Genomic DNA, 6496 nt, shown 5'->3' on the forward strand with positions numbered 1-6496 from the left:
GGGACATTTATCTTTATGTGTGAATGTACGTGTGATTGGTGCAGTGAACCTTTTGCACAGAGAGAAGCCTGTACCAATCAGGATGATTCCCCGTAGGTTGAGGTTTGATTTGAATGTGAGTTAGAATAAATAATTTCTATTGTGGTTGTATTCTGCTGATTTTCTTTAGTGAAGCAGGCTATTGTTATTTGTTGCTATTGCATTGTATTTATTTGTACGCTTGTTGTTGAAGAGAGTGGGTTCACGAAAATTGTGTAGAAGGGTTAACCACTGCAAAAAGCGAGACTGAGGTCACAGAGTGTTGTGTTAAGATAAGTCGGTTGGTGTAAAGCTACTTTGCTATTTGTTGGTTACATCATACGGTGTCGCACTGATATTGGTTGCTGGTTCAGAGCACAAATTGCATGAATATCATTCTTTCCTGTCTTGAAAATGAACACATTTTAATGTGATTGTTGAAATACTTGATTGGAAATGAAATGTTTTAAGGCAGTACGAAATTTAGTTGGGGAGATGAGACATTACTTGTTAGAGAGGGAGAAGAGGCACCACCTAAGGGTACTGCTGGTCATCATATGGTGATAAATGTAGGGCTTCTGACCTGTATTTGGCTTAAACAATGGCACAAGAGCACTGAGAAAGAAGGTGCACTGGCATTTCCCCGATATGGTATATTTAATATACGGATTATTGAAAACTTGAGAAGGATTTTATATGAAATTAAACCACAGTCAAGGCCTACACAGCTTGAAGTGCTAAATGCGTGGGAGCATTCAACTCATGCAAGAGAGAAAGAGAGATATCAGGGAAGAGCTAGAAAGGCAGTGCACACACATGCAGATGCAACATGGGATGCAGAACAGAAGAGGTGGAGAACTGATCTGCTAGAGGGGGCTAAGTTATATCCGGTATTGACAGGTGAGACGTTGGATAAGGATAGACCAGAAAAGAGAAAGAAAGAGAGAGGTAATGGGGCAAAGGAATTGGTCGAGGGAGGTGAAAATGATGATGGTGATACTAGTGACTCTTCTAGATGTGTTGTAGTCGGAGCATCTGCCTTCATATAATGAAACCCAAGCAAGGGGAGATGGAAGCGCTAATGGGGGAATTCCCGAATTGCTACTGCAGCAGTAAATATACACTCTAATCCAGTAGGGGTTACCCCTATGAATATGAACCAGAATACGATGGGAGGGAATCCATGTATCAGAGTCCCTAAACATTCCGTAAATCCAACTGTTTCTACAGCTTTGAATATTCCTGCTGCTCTCTGTGTCCTGGTTACTATTGGTCCTGAAGCATCAATAAGTAATCCCAGTCCCACAGGGAGCGTTACATATGACTTGACTGTTCCATCTGATTCGAGAGCCCCAACCAATTCAAATGTGAAGTTTTTTCCCTTGGTCCCAATAAATGAGAGTTCCCCTTGTGATGCGAGTGCAGACCCACTGACAAATCAATCTGGATTTTGACCTTTGGGTTCATTTCCGGGATTGCCAGAATTAGATTCACTCATATGGGAGCCACCTTTGGATGGTCACAGTAGCATACCCAGAGTAAATACATTCCCTAAGACTTCTGAGGTGCCCATATATTGGACTCTCAGGAATTAGATGAATGGTTGAAGGTTCATAATGTCCCCTCGAATGAAAGTACAAGTACAGAAATAAGTCAAGGGATGATTAAATCAACATTGAATGTAAAGTTGGTGTATGTAGTTAAATTAAAATGCGAATTGGATGAGATGATAAGTGGTAGTCTTGAATTGCCTTGAATAGACACTTATCAACAAAATGAGCTTTTGTTTATGAGCAACGATGTTACTAAGTGAGAGAGATAAGCTTGTGAAAAATTATCCTAAACAGCTCAGAAGTATGAAGGTGATCTGGAATGGATCAAAGCTTTGCAGAAAAATCACCGGCTTTGTTTTAGTTATCAAGATTTAGAAAACATAAGATCACCAGGGTTGAAAATGCAAATTCAGAAATAAATTCAAAGCCTTCAGATTTGGGGTGCACTGGATAAATAGGAAGTTAAACGGTTGAAAAACAAAAGTCCCAAAAGATCAATGGGAGACCTGGCTCCTTCTGTAGAGGGAGGGCCAGGTACTACAATTTTATTTTACCTTTGCAAGAAGTGCCTAGTGGAGGTTATGTTCATGTGCCTTGGACTAAAAGTGATCTTGTGTCATTTATCAAAAAGTTTCCCGAGTTCAGAGAGAAATTTGTAGAATAGCATACAAAGTTGAGTGGTGAATAAAGATGTAGAAGCTTTTGTTGACAGATTTGAAAAATTATTTGATATTGTGGTTCCAAGTAATTTGTGGACAGCATGTAAGATAGCTACAGAATGGCCTAAGAGAGAACCAGCGAGAGATCCCTTGATGAATAATCCGTCAGCCATAGCAATGAGGAAGTACAATCAGGTGATGACATGGTTAAAGTCTAAAGTGTTCCGTCCAGATATTGACTGGGTCAAAATCGATCGAAAGACCCAGAAGCCCAAAGAGACAATTTGTGCATATTATGAGAGACTGTTGCAAGCGTTCAAACATTACAGTGGGATGAAAGCTCTGGATCCCAAGGATATGAGACATTTTGTGAGATTTGATAGATTTGTTGCAGGATTAAGATCTGAGATTAGCATGATGATTCAGCAGCATTTGATTTGTTGGCAGAACAAGTCAGTGGAGGAGATCTTGTGATAAGCTAAGTACAGCAACAATAAGATTGACATGAGGCAGAAGAAAGTAACAGAGAAGTTCATGGCAGCACAAATTAAATCTGCTGAGAGGGGAAGTCAAGGTCCTGCATTGATTTGGAATGCACCTCCTGTGTAGGGAGTGCACCCACAGGGAGCTCCTGCTATGCAAGATGGAGGTGGTTTTCAATCATAAGGTAGAAGTAGGGAATCCTTATCAATCCAAATACTGAGATTGATGTAGCCACATTGAAAAAGTTGAATCTGTGTCACTACTGTAATAGATTGGGTCATTTCAAGTGAGAATGTCATCTTAATCCAGCGAATTAAGGGTAGAATCCAGGGTTTGTACAGCCACAGAACACTAATCCTGTGCAGTTGCAGAATGTACCTAGACCAAGGTCCGAAAATGATTTTGTGCCCCAAGCCTCAGTGATGCAAGTCCCACAACCGCCCATGCCACAAGAAGCTTCTACTGGTCCCAGGTTCATTTCGAATCAAGTACCAAATATGAATTGAAACTCATTTCAGGGTAACATTCCTTACCAACAATATCCCATTTTCGAGACTGTGAGACCGGGCATCTTTAGCATGTTTTTCTCGTCTTTTTAGTTTCTGACCTCCTGTTTTTGACTATGTGCTTAATTTCATTTTTGTTGTCTTTTTCAACACTGGCACTTTGCCACTGCTAATTTTTGCTGGAGTGCAAGCGCTCCTGGTGTAAATTGTGATTGCTTATCCATGATTTGCATTTTGATTTACTAGTAAGTTCCTAGTAAAGTGCACCCAGTGTACCCAGGAACTGTAAATCAAATGCTACTAAAGGCCTGCAGCACCCACATGAGTATCCCTGTAAACCTGTCTCAGGCCTGACACTGCAGTGTCTGTGTGGGCAGTTTAAAACCACCATGTTGACCTGGCAAAGGCACCTACTTGCCAGGCCTAAACCTTCCCTTTGACTACATCTAAGGTACCCCTAATGTTGGCCCAAGGTAGTCCCATGGGCAGGGTGCAGTGTATGTGAAAGGTACGACATGTACTGATGTGTTTTACATGTCCTGATAGTGAAATACTGATAATTATGTCTTTCACTATTGCAAGGACTATCTCTCCCTTAGGTTATCATTGGAGATGCCGTGTAACCTTTTACAACTGAGTAGCTTCCAATTGGGAAGTGATGGAGATTTGGAATTTGGGGTCTCTGAACTCACAATTTAAAAATACATTTCTCAGTGAAGTTTGTTTTTAAATTGCTTGTTTGAAAATGCCATCTTTAGAAAGAGGGAATTGTTTTCCTCTGCCATGCTGTACCTCTGCCTCCCTATGGAATCCACGTCTGAGGAAGGGTGACAGTTAGGCTGTTTGTGCATTCACTTTAGACAATCACACAAAGGGAGCTGATGTGTGCCCTGATGGCCCACCACCAGGCTGATGGGTCTTCTTGAGCTAGACTGGTGGGAGGAGTCATTCTGACACCTGAATAGGGCTATGCCTATCCTCACACAAAGTGGCCTCCATCCACCTGTAGTGTGTCTGGAGCCAGGTCAGGGAAAGGCAGGGTCTACACTACAAAGACTTTTCTTTGAAGATTGCCTACTACAAAGACAGAAACAAGTATAAGTATTGGAGCTGTGATACTATAACTTCAGAAGACTTATAAATGATAGATCTCTTCACTAGGGGTGAAGGTTTGATTTATTCAGCATTATGTCCATCATTTGTTGCCACAGCCCTTTTAGAAAGTGAGCATTTCTCTGTGCTTATGACTCTCTGTACTTTGCAGCCTGCCTCCAATGCACACCTGGGCTGGGTGACAGCTACACTTGGTGCATACTTTGCAGACAGTCACAAAACAGGAAGGTTGGGTGTGACATGGTATACATCTGCATTCATCTGCATACTGATAATCTTCACACTTAACAGTTGTATAGGTTGTGTCCTGTACTCACACAAAGGGCTGATTTACCCACTACTGATCGTCTGGAGCCAGGGCTTGGTTGAAAGGGATCACTACAAACTTCTCAAGATTCCTTTGAAGTCACCCCTTCATCAAAGACATTTTTGAGTATAAGTACTGGGGCTCTGACCCCATGTTTTCAGACACTGCGTGGGACTTGTAACCAGACGCTGCTGGCTTTACAAACTGCACATTTCCAGAGGACTGCTGTGCTGCCAGGAGGAACCACCATTTGGTCTACTTGCTTTGTTATGATGGACCTGCTGCCTGCTGAGCTACAGGGGGGGGACTGCCACTTTACATCCTGCCTCGTGTGCTGGCCTGCTGCCTGCCTACATGCTCTTGTGCCCTACCAGTATTCTCCAAGGACTTGTTTGCTTGCCCCCAGTTCCAGAAACCCCTAGGCCATCAAAGGTTTCATCTTCCTGCCCCTGCCGTAAACTCTGACATTTGGGAGTCCAGCAACTGGCTGGGATCAAAGGTTAGAAGAAATCTGATGTTCAGCCTGGTCTACATTCCAATCTGCACTATATTTTAAAGGTGAGCCAGTGCCCAATGTGCAGCACTGGCTGAAACGCCACCTCTGACTTCGTCACCGCCGGAGAACTCCATGTCTGCACTGATTGAGTTCAGCACATCCCCAAAGTCACCACCACAGCTCCAAGTGCATCTCTCTTGCTTTGAAATACATTGCCCCAGTAACTACAGGTGGGCCAGAGATACAGGGATCAATCAGTGTCTCTTCCCACCCATCGCTGAGTACTACAATGCCTACGCCAGCCCCGTGCCTTGCTCTGGGGAGCACTGGCATGCAAAGTAAAGGTACAGTGACCCCGACCCGTGAGGCCCATTTGCTACGCCGCAAGCCTGCCGTGGTGGAGATCCTCTCGCTTCCCTTGATTGAGGCACCTTTCTGGCCCAGCGCACCTGGGCCTATCAAGTGGCTGTGAATAAAAAAGCTAAATCATTTTTGTTACCTGGGTCAGACCCGAGCGGGCTCTACCTTACAATACTGCTCTCCTTTAAGGACACATATTTCTCAATTACCCTGCATGATGCAAAACGGCACATCCTGTGAGTGGAAGAAATTACTTTACCGCAGTAAATAGGTGTGCAGGTGCTTCTCTGCACTCCGGATTATGCCTAATGACCGTGGCAGCCCATAGAAGTTACCATAACCAGGCTAATAGGAGCACAGGTGTTTTCTGCGCCGCATGCTTGCCTACTGTAGTTCATGTTCTTTTCTTGCCATACAAGTTACTGTATCTGAACATGCTACATTACTTGTAAAGTATTCATGGTGTATATCGTTTTTGTCTTATGATGATAGGATAACGAATACTATCGGAATTAATGCATAATATGCCAAGTATTCATGTAATTTTGGTCTTGTGATATATATAATATAGAAGCATATTTTTATATAACCCATTGTGAAGTCTCTTTTGTGGTGTATTCATTGTGTTGCTGTATGAGTGAGTTGCTCAAATGCTTTAAACATTGCCTTTGATGTTAAACCTGCTTGCTCTGAGCCTTGCTTCCAGAGGGTCAGTACAGGTTATCTTTGGTGTGTAACTGACTTGCCCTGACTAGAGTGGTGGGTTCTGCCTGGCTTAGGGGCATACCCTAGCCACCCAGAAACCCAGGGCCACATTTATAAGGCCTTACCGGCACTATTGCGTTGCCGGAACGTCACTTTTTGGACATTCCGGTGGCGCATTGTGTCACTGACATATTTATAAGGCCACGTAAAGAAGCGTTACATGGCTTTTCATGGACCTTATAAATATATGCCCCTTTCATGCAGAAAACTGAGTGAAAGGGACGTTCCATCGTTTC

Source organism: Triturus cristatus, chromosome 4_2 (assembly GCF_964204655.1).
Source record: "Triturus cristatus chromosome 4_2, aTriCri1.1, whole genome shotgun sequence".
Classification (NCBI taxonomy): domain Eukaryota; kingdom Metazoa; phylum Chordata; class Amphibia; order Caudata; family Salamandridae; genus Triturus; species Triturus cristatus.